Source organism: Rhinolophus hipposideros (genome assembly GCF_964194185.1).
Source record: "Rhinolophus hipposideros genome assembly, chromosome: 4".
Lineage (NCBI taxonomy): Eukaryota > Metazoa > Chordata > Mammalia > Chiroptera > Rhinolophidae > Rhinolophus > Rhinolophus hipposideros.
In genome coordinates this window covers 65,423,338-65,445,810 of record NC_138050.1, presented here as the reverse complement: position 1 = coordinate 65,445,810, position 22,473 = coordinate 65,423,338, and the positions used below count along the sequence as shown (strand labels likewise).

At 39.2% G+C, this 22,473-nt stretch overlaps 1 protein-coding gene across 1 annotated transcript in view; it reads left to right on the top strand.

Moving 5' to 3' along the window:
- Window positions 1–22,473, top strand: part of CLDN10 (claudin 10) — a 108,077-nt gene that overhangs the window by 62,268 nt on the left and 23,336 nt on the right. The gene's annotated exons all lie outside the window — the stretch shown is intronic.

Genomic DNA, 22,473 nt, shown 5'->3' with positions numbered 1-22,473 from the left:
GTTTACTTTAAAATCCTTTCAACATTGCTATATATTTATACATTTCTATTAAAAATGTTGAGAAAAAAGAAGGTAGACCTTTAAGCGAAAGAATTAGTGTTTCAGTGATCTTTAGATATACAAGCACTCCCTAACATTATTTTGCAGAATTGCTTTCTGATGAGACTTGACAATAAATAATTGACGAATTGGTTCAGTCCATTAAAAGATAAATCAGTTTGGTATTTTTGAGTGTCTTCAGTAATTGTAGAGGTATAAGAAGGTGGAAGGGAAAAACTTTAGGTCAAATAAATTAAGAAGTGTTTATTGAGCCTTCACTACCTGCACACCCTGTGGGATACAGAGCCACAGAAGACCTAGATCTTACTGCAGGGCCACACTCTCATTGGAATCCCCAGGCATTGGAGCAAAGTTAGTCCCTATAGGCCATGCAGGTGAAAGGTAAATACCCAAATGCTGAGCAGAGCCTTCACAGCCAGCAGTGCTGGTGGATAGCCCCATCACAAGATGTCCCTCCATACTGACCTCCCTCTGACTCCCTCCCACTGCAGGTCCCTGCACAGACTGTTGGCTCTGTCTGCAAGTCTGTTCTCCTACTCTGAGCTTGAGTATTCTACCTCATTCATCAAGCCTGAGACCCAGCATGTTTCCTCAGGGGCATTCTCCCTGACCCAGAGCACAAATCAGGGTCTTTGTTTACACAGTTTCAGAGCACAGTGGTCCCGAATCCAAGAGGATTTGATCCAATTCATAATTACATGGTCACCAGAGGGATCATTTGAATAATGTGTCTCTTCTACTAGATTTTGTACTCCATGACAAATAAATGGTATTTTCTTTTCAATGCCAATCACATCCCCGGGAATTAGCAGCATCTATTATATAGGAAGACACACAGGAAGTGTTGGGTTTGTTGCTTTTCTCTCTCAATAGGAAAGGAAAAAAAACTGCATTGTTACAACCATATGAATCTACTGCCAAGATAGCTGAATAAATTCAAGAAAAGTTTTTTTTTTTACAAGACAAATGTTTGTAAAATAATAAAATCTAAAGTTGCAAGGGACCTTGTGGTTATCTGGTTCACCCATGTTTCAGTATATACCTGTCAGATTTATGAATGTCTTTAGTAATTTTTATAAAAAAAATCAAATTGTTAAAGAATTGAAACCAAATCAATTCTTGATTTTTCAGAAACTGTTCATTGTATAAAGCATTCAGTATAATGTTTGACTCACAACAATAGTTATTATTATTTGTAGTGACATTATTACCAGAAAACCTCTAAGTTGTAGTGCATTATTTTGAAAACAGCACAGATTTTGGACCATAAAAACCACAGGATTAAATCACATCTCTGCCACTAACTGGCCCTGTAGAGCTTTGAACCGTGCACTTAATATCTCCAAACCTAAGTTTTTTTCCTCCTGGCATTCAATAAATGATAACTACGATGATTATAAGATAACCACACTGAGGATGAATAAGAATCTGTGTTTACAATCGTGCCACTTAACAATGGGTATGCATTCTGAGCAATGTGTCATCATGAGATTTTGTCATTGTGTGAACATCATGAGTGCACTCACACAACCCTAGATGGTACAGCCCAAGATACTCCTAGGCTGGATGGTACAGCCTATTGCTCCTGGGCTACAAGGCTGTACAGTGTTACTGTATGAAACAACAGGAGATTAAATCAGCACAAGAGAGAATGATACAATCAAGAGACGCAGTCAACCTGGGATGTGTGAGGCTGCTGCTGGCGGAACACAGCATTCTGTGTGCCAGCAAACATTTTTCAATCAGTAAAAAGAGTACACTTTAAAATAATGATAGAAAGTATAGTATAGGAAGTACACTAACCAGTAATATAGTCATTCATTATCATTGTCGTGCAGGTGTCAGGCAGGGTCTCAGCTCCCGCTCCCCACATAAGAACGCAGGACATGGTGAGGCCAAACAGGAACACCCACGGAGCCATAGGTAGGGGAATCAAACCAATATATTCTTGCTGGCAGCTGGGCTGGAGACACAGGAAGCAGGATCTACATAATCTGCCTAACAGCAGTCCACGTTTGCCAGCCACCATCTTCTTGCTAGCCCCCATTCTTTCTGCTAGCGTAGCCACAGCCGTTATATTAGTGGCCAATGGCTTACAGGTTACAGCTGACGGCCAACTAGCCACAGCTGCTGGCCATCTGATCACAGTTGATGGCCATTTACTACCCGAGCCAGCACCTTTCTATTGTGAGGCCGAGAGCCTGGAAACTGTTTTTTGGGGCTTTGTCCCCACAATCATTATCAAGTATCATGGATTGTGCATAATTGTATGTGCTACACTTTTATGTGACGGGCAGTGCAGTACATTTGTTTATACCAGCGTCACCACAAACACGTGAGTAATGCATTGCACTACAACTTTACGATGGCTACAACATTACTAGGAGATGGGAAATTTCCAGCTCCATTGCAATCTTATGGGACCACGATTGTATGTGTGGGCCTTTGTTGACTGAAACATTCTTATGCAGCACATGACTGTACTCTCAAACAGCTCACAGTCTAATGGAAAAATAGGTATAAACTTCAGTTCTGTGTAGTAGATGCAAGAATGGAAGCATGCTACCAAGAGGAATAAAAAAATAACTCTTAGACATGGCCTGTTGGAAGAGGAAAGTGTTTTGTTTGAAAAGTTAATGAAAATGAAAGTCTGATTAAGAAAAAAAAGATATTCTGCGCAGAGGACCATTGTGAAAGGTTTTTGGTGTGATCCCAGCAGAATACTCAAAAATCAGCGTGGCTGGAGAGGGCAGCACATCCCTGGTGTGATAAAATCCTGTTATGATAAAATACATGGATCTCACACTGTGGGTGATGGAGAACCAGTAAAGGGCTTTAAAAGGGGAAGAGGAACAATCAGACTTATCTTTTAGGAAAATCATATGGGGAGTGATATGGCGGATGGTTTAGAAGGGGTGAGGCTAGAGGCAGAGAGACCAGTTGGGACACCGTTGTGATAGTCTATGGAAGAGGTGATGAGGATCTGACTTGGGGAGAGTAGTGTGAGTGTGGAGAGGTGAGAATTATTCAAGAGCTAGTTCACAACCAGATGGAGTGATGGGGAGTAGAGAGGGAAATGAGGGGTCCAAGATGGCTCGTGATGGAATCATGACTTGCTTGAGGGAGTGAGTGGGTAGACAAACAACTACAATTCCATGATTACATGCAAAGAATACAGAGGGAAGAAGAGGGGGAGGTGGAAAGCAGAGGGAAGCAGAGGTGAAGGTGAGTGGTTTGATTTTAGACATAATTGAGTTTACAGTATCTCTGAGCCATCAAGAGGAGGAGAATCCCATTTGGGGGCCACCAGTTTGCCCAGGGAAAGAGTGTAATGTGGACAGTGATAAGTACCAAGCACAGAATGTTGGGGATACCAGCCCATAAAGAGGAGACAGAGAGCAATGGAACAGGCAGAGAAATAGAAGTCAGAGTAGGGTCGTGGAAGCCAAAGGAAGAAAGAATTTCATAAAGGCAGAACTAGGCAACTGTGTCAAAAGGTGCAGAGGTCAAGCAAGGTAAGGAATGGGAAATGTCTACTAAATTAGGTAGCATGAAGCCACTTACCACCTTTGCTTGATGTGTTTCAGTGGAGAGAGAGAAAGGGAGGAAACTAGATTGCAGGGGCTTTAGAAGTGAATGGGATGGTGGAGAGATAGTGATAATACACAACTTTTTCAAGATATTTATTATAGTTGAAAAAGAAAAATGAAGACAATTTTCAAAATGTCCCCCCAGATACCTTTGAATATATGTTTATTTTTCTAAATCTAAAAGAAACTATTCCTTAAGATCTGCTTTATCCAGGCGGAAAGATCACCCATGGGATAACTTGTTCCTACCCATATAAAAATTAGTCTCAAAAGAAAGATAAGTGCTTACCACTGTTTTCTTAGTAGGGACACTAAGAAAACAATACTTTGTAATTTCACATGGAGCAAAATTTCCCAACATATTGTTATTAAAAGAAAACTAGATTCCTAATTTGGGGTCTTTCCTGTGGCCGCCTGCAGTTACAGAATTGTTGCCTTGCCGGTTAACGCTGTGGTATCTCTCTAATGTCTCTCCCATCTGTTCTTTCTCCTCCTTTCCCACAGTCTTTCAAACAAAACTGTTTATTTTTAAGTTATCGATTGTATTTTAAAGTTCACATTTAAGTGTCTCAACAATTTTTATCCAAAAGAGGGCGCAAGTTTCTCATGAAATACAGTACAGTACTGTATTTCACAAAATTTGCTTGCGCCTAGTAGTATTTAAACTTTACAACTGCTGTAATTTAATGCACAAACATTATTCCACTGGCATGTGCGTGTGAATTAAATCCTATTGTGTGAGTATTAATTAAGAGCCTTTTGCCTTTTCAGGATAGTTTCAGAGAAGAGCCAGACTATTGCTAACGTAAAGAAATAAGTCTAAACTAACAGTTACTATTTTGCGGAGCCAAATCAAATTAAGATAGACATTTTAAAATTAAACATTAAATAGAATTTTAATTTTTTAGAAAAAGAAACAATTTGTTTACAATCTTCTAATTTTAGGTTATATTTCCAGTCTACCGTGGTTTAGAGAACGGCAAGCGAAGTAATATAGTTCAGATCTTCTGTGTGTATGGTTAATAGCTAATCATTTGTTTTGTTTCGCCATAGCTGAAATTGTTTGTATTTCAAATAGTATGTATGGCTCTTCTCATATACAAGAAGCAGTATGACTGGTGAATAGAGAGGATGACATGAATTCTGTTCTCAGCTATTTCTTTAGGTTGAGTCCATGATTTGCATACATTTTCTAGGGGCATGAGGTGCCAAAAATGTGCTGAAGTGCTTCATAAATGCAAGTTATGGAAAGAAAAGAAAAATGCAAAGAAGCCATTTTTTTTAATGGTGGTAAATGTGCTATAGGTATCCCTTACTTAACAGAAATCCATGTAACCAAATTCTTTGCTTGAAATATATAAAGGTACAACCTTACTTTACAGAATGCCACTTCCAAATTTAAAGATCTGATGCATTTGCTAGCTTATTCCTGCTACTGTAACTAACTGGCTTGGATTCCACATTCTAGCTTCTTTAGCATACCTAACTGCCTGATAATTTGTTGGTGGGTGGCAATAATGAACAGTTATCCAGGGGAAATAACACCATTTGACTGGCTTCTAGCCCCTAAAAATGAAACCAACTTTGAGTAGAGAATCACTGAAATGTATTTGCTATTTGATGAGTCACTGGTGGCTATTAACTAGAACTCAAATAACTGCTTGCCCCTGTGGGAACATACAAATAGCACAAAGTGGAGAGCAAGAGCTAAATTAACAGTCCATCCTAATGTATCACTCTAAAATGACCTTGCCAAGATAATCTGCATATATTTTGGATAGGGAACTAATATGGCAACAATAACCAAGCATTATTTCCAGTTTTCATTTGCTTACAAATCGATAACCCATTGCCAAATTATTTCTAAGAATCACTAATAAGTGCTCATATCTACTACCCTCCTTCTACAATCATGGAGTGCTCTAATTCATCACATTGATATCTGCTTGTGACTGGCCCAGACTTCCCTTCATCGGGCACTCTATCCAACTGCAATGTCAATGTGTATGTTCGCCTTGAAATTTTCACACTGCATCTTGTCCAGCTTCCTCCTTTCCTGACCATGAGATTTAATCTCATCTCTAGGGCACAGCCTGGACCACATTTTCTTTTCTGGATTTTACGGGCCTATGACTGCTCCTGCTTCTCTGCCTCCTGCCACAGCCAACACCCTTGCTCTACTGTGCCCTTTATGGCAACAACCCCCCCTCACCCCCTTAGATTTTATTCCTGTAGACTCCACCAACAAGACGAGTTTTAAATATTCAACTCGTTTGATTCCTGAAACTTCCTATTGCTCTCCAACAATAGAAACCAGGCCAATTAGCCACCAAAAATGTTTGAGGACAGCTATGTGAAGTAGAGGATAGGAAGGAGTCAAAGATACAAGTACATCTTACAATACAGAAGACTAAGGAGGCTAGTGATAGGATTGGATTTTGAGTCTGTTTTTATAGATTCTGTATTTATATTGAAACATTTGGAAATAGAGCATTGTTTCAATATATCTTCTCTGAAATGACCATTTTCCAGTAGGTACATGACTTTAAAAGGTTTGCCACATTCAGTGCGGTAAAACTCACATTCTGAAATCAGTTTATTTTGAAAACGAATCTGATTTTGTAATAAAAGTAAAAAAAAAATTAACTAGAAATGTATAGCTAGAAGAAAGCCATTGCATTATTTAAGAGTATTAATAATACATAAATGTAAATGAATAATAAAAAAGCTGGTTATAAAATGGCTTTATTTCTTACAGAGGCTATATTTCTACCTTTCCAGAATATTGTCATGAGAACCCTAGCATATTCCTTTTTTTCCTTTTTCTTCCTTCCTTCCTTCCTTCCATCTAGCTTTCCTTCCTTCCTTCCTTCCTTCCATCTATCCTTCCTTCCTTCCTTCCTTCCTTCCTTCCTTCCTTCCATCTATGCTTCCTTCCTTCCTTCCTTCCTTCCTTCCATCTATGCTTCCTTCCTTCCTTCCTTCCTTCCTTCCTTCCTTCCTTCCTTCCTTCCTTCCTTCTTTCCTTCCTTCCTTTCTTTTTTTGAGAAAAGCTGTGGAACTAAGAAGATGCTCCCTTTTTTGGAGCTCAAATAATTATGATTCTTTTGCTTCTTATATCCAGCTTTCCAAGGATAATCTTAATCCTTTAACAAGCATTTATCTTTGAGAACTGTTTACCACTGAAATCTATGAGGATATATATTAAATTACAAAAGACTGCTTTTTATTTGTTAGTCTGAATTAGATAAGAAACACATGGCATATAAGGTATCCTTTGAAAATATCAGGAAAAAAACAAAAAAAAAAGATGCTGGCTAGTGGCTCTCACTGAGAAATGATATTATATCAATTCTTAAAGTTAGTTCCCTTTGTGACCTGTAAAAATATGTTCAGACCTCTAACTTAAGAGCTTGAGTAATCGAGTGAAGTCTCATGTTTGTTGTAATACTGTTTCTTCCCACTGACATTCATAAAACCAGTTCAATACTCTGTGCCACATTTTTGTTTAGAACTGAAAGAGATGCGTAATATGTATAAGGTTTCAAGGTTTTGGTGTTTAGGCTCTTTTGGATGTGTTATGGTTAATGAAACTTGTTCACAACAATTGGCATAGGAAGTTCCTTGCAGTTGGCAAGTGTGTGATTTGGAACAACATGTGGAATAGCCACGTGGCCCAGTGGCCCAGGGCCCGCACTGAGAAATCAGCAGCTGTGCATGCTAAATCTGGCTCCATCATTAACCTGCTGTGGGACCTTCTACAAATTATTTAATTCCAACCATGAAAATAAACATAGGCACCGATGCCCTAGCATAGATCTACAGGAATCAGGCTGTACACACATGAAACTGAAACTCTCTCTGCCTTTTCTTTCTAACACGTGTGGGGGACAGTTAGGGATTTGGACTAACCAGGCTGAGGTTACTGTTCTTTATTTTCAATTAAAAGAGACAAGTATAAGCAAGTGAACACCACCGGGAGGGTATAGGCAGTTGAGGTAAGGATGAATAAAACTTAGGCAAAATTTGAGAACTGAAAGGTAAATCTCTGGAGTAATGAGAAAGATTTCTCATTGATTCCAACTCTCCTGCTGGTTCCATGTGTGTACAAGAACTCCATCACACTCTTACCCAGTTTGCTCTGTATGTAAAGCATTCTTTCCCTCCTGTTTCTCCTTTCCTTTGTCGCCACCATTTCTTCTTGTTTTTCTTTGTCAGCACTGTTTGAAGGGGAGGAGGAAATAATATTCCCCTACTGCATTTTTTATTTCCTCCCTTTATTGTTAGAGCTAGGCAGAATTCTACAGACTCCCTTCAACACTTACATTTTAGAAGGGAAAAATGAGCCAAAGTAAATATAAATTAACAAAGTACTGACAGAGCTGGAACTAGATGTCAGGTCCTTTATGGCCGTTCAGTGCTGTTTCCATACATTGCACTTAAGTGTAATGATAAAAAGCAAGCAAACAAACAAAAAACCCAGAAAAACTTCCAATGCTGCGTTGACCTTATATTTTTCATACGTAAAAATGGTATTTTATGCTCATTACTTTACAATGATAGAGATTAGGGCAGGGTGGCATTTAAACTTCATTATTTCATGTATGTGAAAATTATTTTACTTAGAATATTAATGTATGTACTTCAAAGGTCAGTGTGATTTTGAAATAACACATATGTGGATCCTCTTGGCCCTGTTTGGCCAGAAAAACAAACATGGCACTGGAAATATGTATGCTACATTCAGTAAATAATAAAAAAGGTTATAGAGTCAGAGTCATAGTTATAACCATGGTAAAACACAGAATCAGTAAAGACTCACATTTACACACAGACTCACATTTACATTTGTCCAGTGATTAGGTAAAGCAGACACTAGTATATGTGGGGGGGTTTAAAATCCACCCTTTTGAGAAGTCTTGTGCCCTGAGACTGAGAGTAAGCAGGAGCTTTGAAGGTGGTGAGGATGAAAGAGTGTGGCAATTTTACATAGGTTGGATTGAGAAGGTGCATTACTACTTAAAGCTGAGCTTGGTTTTTCTTAAACCAATGAAATACACGCATTTTGAAAGTCAGAAGTAAGAAAAAGGATACAAGAAGAGATTTCTGGAGATCCAAAGTGGTGGAGTAGCTAAACGCTGTGCTGGTCTCATCCTGTGAACACACATCAAAATTACAACCAAATTATAAAACAGTCACCTGGAGAACCATCTGAAGTCTAACTGAACAGAAGTTTTGTAACTAAGGATATAAAGAAAAAGCCATGTTGAGTCTGGTTTAGGAGGGTTGGAGACACAAAACGAGCCAGCCCCAAACCCCCCTGTGGTAGTTGAAAATTGGGAGGGGTATCTCAGCCACAGAGGATCCCCTCAGAGGAGTGAGCCCACACTAGGCTCCCTAGCTCAGAGTGCTGGTGCCAGGAAGAGAAGTCCCCACATCTGGCTATGAAAAACAGTGGGGATTCTGATTGTCCAGGTGGGACAAAAGGCTGCAGGAAACCCAGATATCCTCTTAAAGAGCCCCCACACAGTCTCACTCACTCACAGGAACTCACCCTGAGCTCTGGAGGAGGGACAGTGACTCAGGAGGCATCAGACACATACGGGGAAAGACTGAGTTGTGTAAGTTCGGGGTGAAGACTGGAGGGATTGTTGCTATTTTCCCTGTGTGGGGTCCATCTCCCATGCAGCTGGCAGGCAGGTGCCATCTTTCCTGTGTTAACTCACCCAGCACACCAATGGCCAATCTGAATCTGAATTGGTCTGGTGAGCTCTGCTCACTCTACCCTGGTGACTCACTGAGACCCTGTCACAGCCAACTCTATACCACTACCATGTGAGGCTTTCTCAGCAGCTGCACCTTACAGGAATTGGCCGGTGGCATCAGTCCTCAAATTTTGGGGGCTTTTTTCAGAACTACCAAGACCCGGTACTGGTGGCAGCCATCCTCCGTTCATAGCATAGCATCTCCCACGTGACTCCAGGTCCAGCAGAGGCAGCAACCAACTATGGATCACTTTGTAGCTCTTACCAAGTAGTCTCTAGCCTGTCATAGGCAGTGGCTGACCTTGGCCTGCACTGGAGCCCCTCCCAAGAAGCTCCAGAACCAGCATACCTGGAGGTTGGCTTCAGGTTACAACAGAGCACCACCCAATTACCCCATAGTGGCACGCCCGAAGGGTGGTCTCAACAGGCACCATAGCCAACTCGTGCCAATCCCACTCCATGGTGTAAACCCCTTGCACAGCAGCCCGTAAGATGCAAATATGGCTAAACCCCACAGGCAATCAGCCTGTGGGTCAATCCCACCCACTGATGTGCCAATAACAGTCAAGGCTCAATTATAACAGGAGGGCACATACAACCCACACAAGGGACACTCCTGGAGCACCCGGAGCAGGTGACCAGGGAGACCGTGCCAGGGTCCCACAGGGCACCTACTACATAAGGCTACTTAGCAAGACTAGGAAAAGTAGAAGATCTACCTAATATGTAGCAAAAAAACACAGAGAGGCAGCCAAAATGAGGAAACAAACACGGAGCGTTGTCATGATGGAGGATGATTTACGACACACTTTAAAACACACCTTCTCTCAACTGTAGCTTACATCTGACTGACTGCATCAAACAAGTTGAAGCTTGTCGCACACTGTTCTTAGTTTTGACATTCATGCCACTTCCCGTATTGAAGATCCCTGCCTTTCCGTTGGATGGCACTTGACAGCAGCATTCATGATATTTTCTGATCTCAATATGGTATGGCAATTTCGGTGTGTTCTCATCCACCTTATTCACTTGATTTGGCACTGCGCAACTTCTGGCTCTTCCCCAAAGTCAAAATGACCCTGAAAGGTAAACGTTTTGAATCGATTCAGGACCTCGAGGCAGCCATGACAGTGCAACTAAAGACATTCAAAGCAGTGGACTTCCAGAACTGCTTCAGAAAGTGGCAAAAAACTATGGGATAAGTGTGTTAGAAGCAGGAGAGGGGGATGTTTTGAGGGGGTTTAATGGTAATGTGTCTTTTACTGTAATAAGTGGTTTTTCAATTTTTATTGAAACATTCACCATCTTGTTTGATTACACCTTGTACATCCCAAATGAAAGAACAGGAGAAAATTCCAGAAACAGAACTAAACAATATGCAGGCAAGCAACTTACCAGAGACAGAGTTCAAAGCACTGTTATAAGGATTCTCAAGAAACTTAGTGAGAACTTCAACAAAGAGATAACAAGCATAAGAAAAGGACATAAAAACCATAAGAAAGAACCAGTCAGAAATGAAGACTACAATAACTGAAATGAATACTGCACGAGAAGGAATCACCAGCAGACTACCGGAAGCAGAGGATAGAATCAGTGATTTGGAAGACAAGGTAGCAGAAAACATCCAATCAGATCAGCAAAAAGAAAAAAAGAATGAAAAAAAAAAATGAGGCTAGTTTAAGGGTCTCTGGGACAACATCAAGTGTACCAACATCCACATCATAAGGGTACTAGAAGGAGAAGAGAGAAGCAAGGAATTGAAAACCTATTTGAAGAAATAATGATGGAAAACTTCCCTCACCTGATGAAGTAAATACATATACAAACCTAGGAAGGGCAAATCAAATGGCAATAATTACATATCTATCAACAATTACTTTCAGTGTAAATGGATTAAATACTCCAGTCAAAAGATAGAGTGGCTGAATGGATAAGAAAACTAAACTTTTACATATGCTTCCTACAAGAGACTCACTTCATATTGAAAGACACAGACAAACTGAAAGAAAAGGGATGGAAAGTTATTTCATGAAAATGGAAACAAAAAAACAAACAAAAGCTGGGGTAGCAATACTTCCCGCCCTTTCTTCTGCCTCTCCACCCCCCACCCCCACTCTAGTTCAAGCCATTGTTTCTCAGTCTACTGTAGGACACAGCTCCCTGGCCCATGGTGGTGTTATGAGCCTTGCGCTCTCCCCTTTCCCCGCCTCAGGCAGTCGCTTACAGCAGCTCTAGACAGCTGCCAGCCGCTCATGATGCCTGCCAGCCACTCACAGCAGCACGTGATGCGTTAGGAGCACGGCGCTCCAACCACCTGAGCCACGAGGCCGGCCTGGTAGCAATACTTGTACCAGACAAAACAGACTTTAAAATGAAGTTTATAACAAAAGACAAAGAAGGACCCAGTAATCCCACTTCTGGGTATTTATTTGAAGAGACCCAAAATGTTACTTACAAGGGACATATGCATTCATATGTTCATTGCAGCATTATTTACAATGGCCAAGATGTGGAGGCAGCCTGGGTGTGCATAGATGGATGAATGGATAAAGGGGAGGTGGTACATACATACAACGGAATATGGCTCAGCCAGGGAAGGGAGTGGGTTCCTGCCATCTGTGGTGGCATGGATGGACCTGGAGGGTGTTGTGCTGAGTGAATTATGTCAAACAGAGGAAGACAGATGCAATGTGATTTTGCTCATATATGGAATCCAGAGAACAAAACAGAACAAACACACAAACAGAACAGAAACAAACTTATAGAGAATATTTTAATGGTTGCCAGATGGGATGGGGGTTGAGAGGGTGGGTGAAAAAATGGAAAGGATTAAGTACAAATTAATTGTTACAAAGTAGTCATGGGGGTGTAGGGTATGGCATAAGGAATATTGTCAATAATATTGTAATAACCATGTACGGTGTCAGATGGGTACTAGATTTATCAGAGTGCTAGATTGGAGGGGAGTTGGGGGACAGGGTGAAAAAAGTGAAGAGATTAAGAAGTACAAATTGGTAGTTACAAAATAGTCATGGGGATGTAAATTAAAGCAAAAGGAATATAGTCAGTTATACGGTAATAACTAGGTATAGTGCTATAGTGCCAGGGGAACACTTAAATTATACAAGGGTCTAACCACTATGCTGTATACCTGAAACTAGTACAAAATAATATTGAATGTCAACTTTAATTGAAAATTTAAAGAAGGGGGAAAAAGGTGAAGAGCAATAAAAGGTCCAAATTTAAAAATATAAGAAAGAAAAAGGATACAAGAAATTGGTGTTCCTAATCTGTGAGCAAATTGACCACGTAGCTCTTCCTGGTAGATTACAGGTACAGGCATACCTTGGAGATACTGCAGGTTCAGTTCCAGCCCATGGTGAAAAGCAAGTCATAATCTCTGCTGGTGGAAGGTCTTGCCTTCAATTTGAAAACAAACAAACAAACAAAAAAAACAACAAAAAACCCCCCCACAACATCTGTGAAGCACAGTCATGCGAAGCACAATAACATGAGATATACTAGAAGTCAACTCTGCTTTCAAATGGAACAAAACAAACACATGAAAAAACATACTGCATTTTCTTAAATTCATATTGTGCGATTCCAAACCATGTGTAAAAAAAGTCTTTAGTGATAAATGTATTATTTACATGTGTATATATGATGGGTTTTAAAAGACAAAAGAGAACAATTATTTGAGAATTAATTTGAAGTATAAAATAAGGCCCCACATTTGTTGCAAAATTATAATTTGAAAGGATATGACTTTTCTTCGTTTAAAAAGATTATTTACTTGAAAGACTCACTAAAAATTAGACATTTACAGAAGGATGTTGAGAGTCTATCAGTAACATTCCATTCAATATTTTGTCATTTATCCTTTTTGACTAATACAATTAAATCCAACAACTACTTATCAAATGCCCATAATATATCCAGTTTTATAACATCCATGCTTTAATTTAATTGATCCTCTCAATCAAATTTGGAAATTAATATAAAATAATGGAATTTTATTATTTGCTTTTCTCCTCTACAGTATTTAAACTTTAGAAACTAACAAACAAAATCATTGAGGTTGCTTAACCAAATTTTATTGGCGTCTTCATTTAAATCTCAGAAAAATTACAATATAATCTTCATATACTGTTTTGATTAGAAAACAAATCATTGCTTAACTCTATAGGATTACGTATGTGAGTGAATTGCATGGTGGGGAAGTAGTTGACTTAGGGCATATTTGTTTGTCAGGAAGACTTATGTCTCAAATCCTAGAGGTGTGGCAGTTATAATAATTACAGGTAAAACATGATTTCAATTTGCTTTTTAGATCTTTTTATTAATTCTTCACAAACCCTAAATCAAACACAGAAACAGCTATTGCTTTGAACCACAAAAAGAGGTGTGTCTATTATCTGTCTACCCTATTATCAGCATACAATTCTTTTGTTATTTCCTTTCTTTTCATGTTACTATTCAAAGGCCATTTATACAGGTGACTCTGCATTAACTTGAAACAAAAACCTCCTAGAAACATACTTGTAAATATTTATTGGCACAAATATGTCATCGAGGAGAACCTGTATGAAATATGATGGTTTTCAATTTTTAAATATTCAAATCTTGCTTGTAATTGAGATTTTTCTGCAGCACTAAACACAGATAATTTTTCAAATTCACATTTTTGAAGAAGAACATACACAAAATGTATGAACATACACAATTATTCTAAGTGATACAGTACTTCAATATTCACTTTATAACTTAATATACATTAAGAAGTCACTTGTAGACGCCAGTTTCCTCATCTGTAAAATGTTGAATTAAACAATTTTCAAAGTACCTTCTAACTCCAATGTTGTAGAACTATAAGCCATATTGTTTTTAAATGACATCAAACTAAGATATGTATTTCAGTACAAAGTCAAAAAGACATATAGATGGAAAAGCTGCATCTGAACTATTTTCTTATAGAACTTAACCAGATGACAATACAGTGAGGAAGAGAGTGATGATGAAATAGTTTGGGGACATGGCTGCGTATGGCATAGGACCCTGTGCCCATACTCTGCTCTCAAAGTCGTGTGCCCTGGTGCGGACCTGCAGTTGCACACAGGAAAGAGCACCTTTCTTGAGTTGATACCTTACAGGCCAGTAGGAGGCCCTAAAGTGTGATTATTTCTCTCATCTTAAACAATAAAAATTTTTTTAAAAAAAGGCTTTCATGATTCTACTTTCCTTCTAGCCCTCACACTATTTCTCTCTGGTCTTTAAAGTACTGTTTACTCTTCCTGTCTCCATTTTTCCTCTCATTCTCCACCCCACATACTCCCATCTGTTTTTGCTCAGCCTTCTCCACAAAACAGCTCCCGTCAAGGATCTCCAGGACCTCCAAGGTCTTTCTTCTTCAGTCTTTATTTGACTTGTCTTCTCAGCAGCTTGTGACACCATTAATCCTTCCACTTCTTCCTCCTTAAAAAAAGTTTCTTTACATGGCTTCCAGAACTCTCCCTGGTTTTTCTCCAACCTGGATGGCTATGCCTTCTCCAGCTCTTTTGTTGGTTCCTTCTCATCTCTCTTTAGAACTTGTAGATTCAACTGCCTACTTGATTTCTCCTCCTGGATGTCTGTCGAGGGGGTACGCCAAACTCAACATATCTAAAACCAAACTCTTGATATTCACCCCTAAACCTGCTCATCTAGACCTTTCCTTATCTCAGGAAACAAGTCCATCTTTTCAGTGGCTGAGGCCAAAAACCTCACGTCTTCCTTGACTTCTCTCTTTCATTCATACATCACAGCCAGAAATCAGCAAATCTTGTCAGCTCTACCCTCAAAACAGATGCAAAATTTGACCATTTCTTTCCGCTCTACTTCCACCAGCCTCATCATATCCACCAGTCACTCGATTGGATTATTGCACTAGCCTTCCAACTGGGATCCTTGCTTCTGCACTGAACTCCCTTTAAGCGATTCTCAGTAATCCTAAAATGCAGGTCCAATATCCCATCTCTTTACAAAAACTACCAATGTCTTCCCATTGCAGTCAGAATAAAAGCCAAAGTTGTTTTTAGGACTTACAGAGCCCTCCACAAGCTTCTATATACCCTTCCACACATACATGCACACTCACAAAACACACAAAGATGCATGGGCACGCACAGAAATAGACATACAAAGACACAAGACATATGAACACACAAACAGACATACACAGAGACATGCAGACACACACATAGACGAAGACAGATACACCCTGACACACATAGACACACAGTCACAAACACATGAACATAAGAACAGATACACACTCAGACACATACACAGACACAGGAATACAGAAACAGACATACACAAAGACACACAGACACAGCCACTCAGATATACACACAGACACTCATGGAAACACAGGCAGGCACATACAGACGGAAACCGCATTACCTCTCTGTCCTCACCGCCCACTGTTCTCCCTTTCATTTCCCCCGCTGCAGTCACACTGGCTTCTCCAATGTTGCTCAGACAAGTCAGATGCACTCCCCCAGTCTGAGAATGCTCTGCCTGAAACTGTCCACATGGCTAACTCACTCATTTCTTCAGGTCTTTACCCAAAAGTCATCTTCACAGGAAAGGCTTCTCTGGCTACCTAACTAAAACTCAAAAACCACCCCCCAACACACACACACACACACACACACACACACACACACACACATACATGGTTCATATAACACCCCACTCCTCACTGGCTTAAAATTTTTTCTTAGCGTATATCATCTGATACACTACATGTTTTTCTTACCTTGTTCTTGTCGTCTCCAGTAAACTGTAAATTGTATTAGGGTAGAGAATTTGTCTGTTTTATTCACCATTCCTACAATGTATGGAAGGATGCCTGCAGCGTAACAGGCACCCAATAAATGTGTTTTGAATTGCTTCAGTGAATAATAATGCTGTTCTCGAAATGGGAGCAAAAACTGAATGAACCATATAGGCTTTTTGAGCATCTCATGGCAATGAATCCCATTGTCTTACACTGGCTTCCCTGATTGCTTGAATCCCCAGAAGTCAAAATAGCCTGGCTGTAGCTTTTTTAGGCCACTATTCCCTTAATATGTGGTCATTCCTCCCAGGTTTCAGTGATATTCTCTCTGCTTTCACCTCTGCTTTCTCAACTATTTCCTTAAAGGCACCCTGTAGTGCGGGGCGGCCTGCGGGGTCTCTGCTCCCGCTCCCCACATAAGAACGCAGGACATGGTGAGGCCAAAAAGGAACACCCACAGAGCCATAGGTAGGGAAGTCATACCACTATGGTCTCACTGGAGGCTGTGTTTACACGACATGCGACCTGCTGTCCGCTTTGCTGCCAACCGACCGACTCTCCTCGACTCTCCTTCAGTCTCCTCCTTCACTCTCCTCGGCTCCCCTCCATAGCCACGGCAGTTATATCAGTGGCCAATGGCTTAATGGCTACAGCTGATGGCCAACCAGCCACAGCTGATGGCCATCCACTATCTGAGCCAGCACCTCTCCACATGAGGCCGAGAGCCTGGAAACTGCTTTCTGGGGCTCTGTCCCCACACACCCCCAGAAAATTCCATGGCCATTGGGGTTGCCTTTAAGGATATGATAGAGGAAATGGAAGGCCAAGATCAGTGGGCAAGAAATCTTGCATTTTGGGCACACCTGGCAATTAATGCATAAAATTTGGTGATGAGGAGATTCTGGTCACAAGTTTCTTTTCCAACACTTGGATAGTTTAGCTCTAACGGAAAAATGCAAAGAAGAACTGGTCATGTTGACATGACCTAAATGCTTAATTCTGTCATTCTACTCTGCCTTTTCACACAAGAACACACAAGAACAACAGCACTAATCATCGCTCTTTAGATGCTTTAAATCTCTAGTGCTCAGATATAATAGATTTAGGTAGATAGAGATACATATCAGATCTCTATCTATCTATCTATCTATCTATCTATCTATCTATCTATCTATCTATCTATCATCTATCTATAGAGCGATGGCTAAAGCAACCCAATCAAGCAGAAGTTGGTCAATGGTCCTGCTTCCCCCCTCACTCCACACACAAATACAAGGTCATATTAAAAATCCTCTTCATCTCCTACCCTATCACCTTCACTCCAATCAATGTTCTATCAATTAGAAGGAAACATCTTCCTTTGTTATTACATGTTATTCTTGTTTCCCTTTTATTTTCATCTCTTAGCCTCTATTTCGTTGCCCTAGTACTGAAACACAGACACATTTTCCTGATACCTCAGTGCATTATTACAAACTTCTCTTTTTCCACACCCCTAGTTTTCTTTCATAATCAGGTAAGAGGAGGTCAATGGCAAACAACAAACAGTAATAGAACCAAAACTGTTTGGATAATGACCTGTCTTTTAACTTTGGATACAGGAATGTCTGAAACTTTTGAGCATTTGTATTTTTCATCTTTAAAAACATGTCTTCAAAATTTGGATGACTAGGATATCATTTAAATATAATAAGAACAGGAACTTTGGAGATGGACAAATTTGGGTTTTAAAGTAGTAATATAACAATTACATAGTCAGATAAAACGAGTATTTTCAAGGATATGAGAAAATAAGAACCGTCCTGCACTGCCATGAGCATGACACGGAGTATAGCCTTTTCAAAAACAACCAGGCGGTACCTGGTGAAAAAGAAAAAGAAAAACAACAACGCAAAAAACACCTTGCATTTTAACATCTCACTGGGACACTTTGTCTTTGTTTTACTGTAGCACACATTTTGTCAGCTAATATGAGTCAAGCTTCATCATAAAACAAAATAAGCATAGGAGAGACAGGCCATAACACACGGCAGAACACCCCTAATTCAGATAATTCAGGTGGTGCTCATTAAATGCTAACTGGCTGAGAGCACAGCACTCGAAGTATGGAAAAGACAGACTTGGAAAAGTACTCTAATGCACTGTGTTTAGTATGTGTGTATACATTCATATATCCACACGTATGTGTAAACATACATACATCTACACATATACATACGCATTTTAAGATAAATGTTCCACACACAAACTGTGATATAATGAATCAGACTTGCCCAGGACATTGTTAAACAGCATATTAATGAACTTCAATTCACCTGTGACAACATCTAGTCAAACAATGAAATTGATAAGGAAATTAGAGTCTCTGTTCCAATCTGATTATAAAAGCCATTCTCCTGCATTAGAAAAATAAATACAAATTATCTAGAATTGTTTTAATTCATTTTGTGTGTGTGTTTTTTCATATACTCAGTGGATATTAGGAATACACAAACTACAAGGAGTTGTCTTGATAGGAAGCAACTTACTATAAAGGAGTGTAGACGCTAGATCTAAACTGGCTGAGTTGATTCCCCATTTCCACCACCTTCCAGTGGAAGTTATTTTATCTCTCTGTGGTCTGGTTGTACAGATGAGGATCTGTACAATGGAAATAAAAATACTACCAATTTCCTAAGGTTGCTATTAAATGAGTTAATTACTCAGAATGGCGACTGGTACCTAAAAGGTACTCATATATGTGTTTGTTAGCTAAAAATAGAAGAAAGCCCACATTTTGAAAAAAACTCATAATTATTTATTTGCTTATGGGTATGTTTCTCTAAGAACTTGCATTTTTGACCTCTAAAGAATTCATTTTAAACTTCCAATAACTTTTCCCATGAAGTGAGCCAAATGGTAAACATGGGACTTCTGAGTACTTTTAAATAAACCTCTCACTAGCTCTATTCTGAGCACCAAAGAGAGGGAAAAAATCTCTTCATTTGTAAAACAGGCTCTAGAAAGTGCTGTTTCCCACCCCTTATACATAGTAATGTAGAAAGATGGGGGCTGTAAAAACAATTCTCCAATTTTCCTCAACGCCCACCCATCTTTTTTCAGCGCTAGCTACCTTACTCCTCCCTTCCACTATTTAGTAGGTCCCCGCCGCCCCTCCTCATCACACACACACACACACACACACACACACACACACACACACACTTTCTTTCCCCTGGACTAATCTCACTCTTAGTTCCTGGTTTCTCACCCTCTGCTCTCAGCACCAGCCTTCTTCATTGGCACTCTGTTAAACACTTCTTGTTTTTTTACTTTGAGATTTACAATACAGTCCATTCTTATTTACTTATTGCGTGTCTGTCTAACTCTGATGAATACCACTTTTAGCAAAAATGTAATTTTCTAACTTTAAAGAGAGAAGAAGAAATGAAAGAGGATGAGTGAACTGTATACTCCCCATTTTATAAATTGAATATCTACCATGTTCCAGGTCCTTGGAGACAATACACATTGTCTCTCATCTTTACAATAACTTCAAAAGAAGCCATGACTTATTCCTGTTTTATAGTTGAAGAACAATTAGGTAACCTGCCCAAGGCCACACAGAGCTAGAATTTTATCACGTGTCTTGTCAGTTCCTTCATCTGCCCTCTATCCCCTATATCACCCTGTTTCATAAATGAATTGAACTACCATGTTATATGTTTCTGATAAACAAAAATAAGAATTGAAAGTAACACTACACATAGAGATTCAAAAAAACATTATTTTCATGTACTTCCTCCTCCACTACAACCCCATACACATACAACCCTTTTAACTATATCTAACGAGGTAATGTCACGAAGTGGGAAGAAAAGAAAGTGGTGGGGACACCAAAGGAAAACTCTTGCCTCTCTTCTCTTTGTTGATTTTGTCTGTGATTGGTTGAGCTCAATAGGAATCAGACTCAGAGACTTCTGGGGTTCAGAGCGTCCTTGGAGATCATCCAAAACAACTCCTTCAGTTTACAAATGAGGAAGCTGCAACTCAGATAAATAAAACAACTTGCCCAAAATATGTAGATTTAAGTGCTGCCCAACATGAGTGGGTAGGTTGAATTAATACTCGTAGGATGCCTATTGACCAGCAAAATAGAACAAACCCATCTACAAGCGCTGCAAGGTTATAGCATCCCAGAATGAGAGTGATCTCAGGTGGAAAGCGTGTTCACCAAGACAGCTCTGAGCTTCTGAGGCCCAAACTTTACCCATTCAGGGGCTCAAGAGGAATCTAGGTGATCCTAAGAGACCTCAGAATTGAGAATGAGTGGGTTTTAAATGAATGCATGAAAAACAAATCCACAAGACATATGGCACTAATTTGCAATAGGCCCATTGAAATATTCTCATACAGTACAGTCTCAGAGGGTACCAAGTGGCAAAATAAGATACTGTTTGTTTTCTTATAATTTGCATATATACTTATATGTTATATACATACATACAGACAGACAGTGTTACAATGCTAAGTATGAGTGTTCATTCTCAAAACGACTCTTGTCGCTATGTGGCTTTCATACTAAGTAGATTACAAATATCAGAGAATTAGTGTAGAACACTGAGATAAACTAAGGGTGTTAGAGAAAATGTAAGAAGAAAGAACGTGCTATTTTACTATCTTAGTATTGGTATTCGTGTCTTCTTTAACGTGGTGTAACAATATTTGGCTCCTGGGCAGTTGTTTTTTTAATTAATGCCACATTTATCAGGACTTCAGTTTCTTCCTACCTGATTAGATGCACGCCACCTCACTGGAATCTAGGAAGGAGCTAATGTATACTGAAACCACATTTGATGCTTAGAAAATCCTTGAACTGTTGAAAGGCACACTTGTGTAGTTTGGCAGGTGAGTTGAATCGCAAGTAAAGAATTTCTGCAAATCTCCTGTTCAGTCGGCTAAACTGGTTTCACTCCTAATGAACAACACGCCCTCACCCCATACTCCCCACCCAGGAATCCTTCATTTTTCCTTAATAAGCGTAATAATGCCAAAGAAATAACTTCCAATGATAATCTCAGTGGTTTAGGTCTCAAAAGTAGAAAGCCTCAGAATATATTTCAAGACATTAAAATATATTCATGACAAACATTAATTTATAGATAAATTAGTAGTTTTCAGTGGAAAAAACTACAGTTTCATTTTTTGTAAAGATCAAATTATTGTTAATTAAGATGTTATTTTGAATAATTTGGAGAAGTAATTTTCTAACTGTATTCACTTTTATATTTAAATAAGAAAAGTTTGTTATGAATAGTTAAATAAAAATTTCAGTGAGCTGAATCTTAAAGAAAATAAGGAAGCATTTATCAGTTGAAAGGTACTCTGTAAATCGGTTTGCAGATTAACTGCAAAGGTTATTTGGGTCTCTATAATCTTAAAGTAAAACGGGCCATTTATCCATGACTTCTTTTTAAAAATCTCTATTTAGTCTGTTTAAATTTCTGGAAATTTTTACGTTGAATTATGTGGTAGACTGTAGTAGTTTTAGGTGTCTTCTGACTAAACTGGTTTTGAAAAGTTTAGATATAAGATATTGTAAAATAAATGGTTGATTCATTACATAATATTCTTCAGGCATTAAGAAAGTTAATATTTTTCATCCTTTGGTCAGGCATTTGTGGGGTCTAAAATATAACTCTTTATAGTACATATGCAGTACATGCCAGGGAAATGAAAGAATTTAGGGTTGTCCAACCTCATAGAATAAACAAAGGATAAAAGTAGAATATAAATCAAGTCCACAAGCATGACGACCCTAGTCTGTTTGAGCTGGCAAAGGAACTAATAGTACTGCCATCCAGCTCTTAATTTATGGGTTGCTTGTGGTATTTTCAACTCCTTTTAAATTGAAACTGTATGTTGTAATCTCTACACTAAAAGAATATTTCTTTTTTCAAAATTTTCAATCAAGAAATTAATATTCTTTCTATGATACACATCATCTGTTTTACTAAATTAACTGTTCATACACATATATGTGAATCTCAAATGGTCAGAGCCATGGTTCCCAACCTGGTTGTAAATTAGAAGCTTTGGAAAGATCACTACTAGAGCCACCCCCAGAGATTCTGGCTTAAACGGGCTGATTCAGTGATGGAGCAGAGACTGGTTGGGTGGAGGGGAGTATCTTTCTTGCAGTTCAAGCTGGAATTCAGAATTTGTTTCCTCTGCAAGCTATGTTGCAATGCTGATG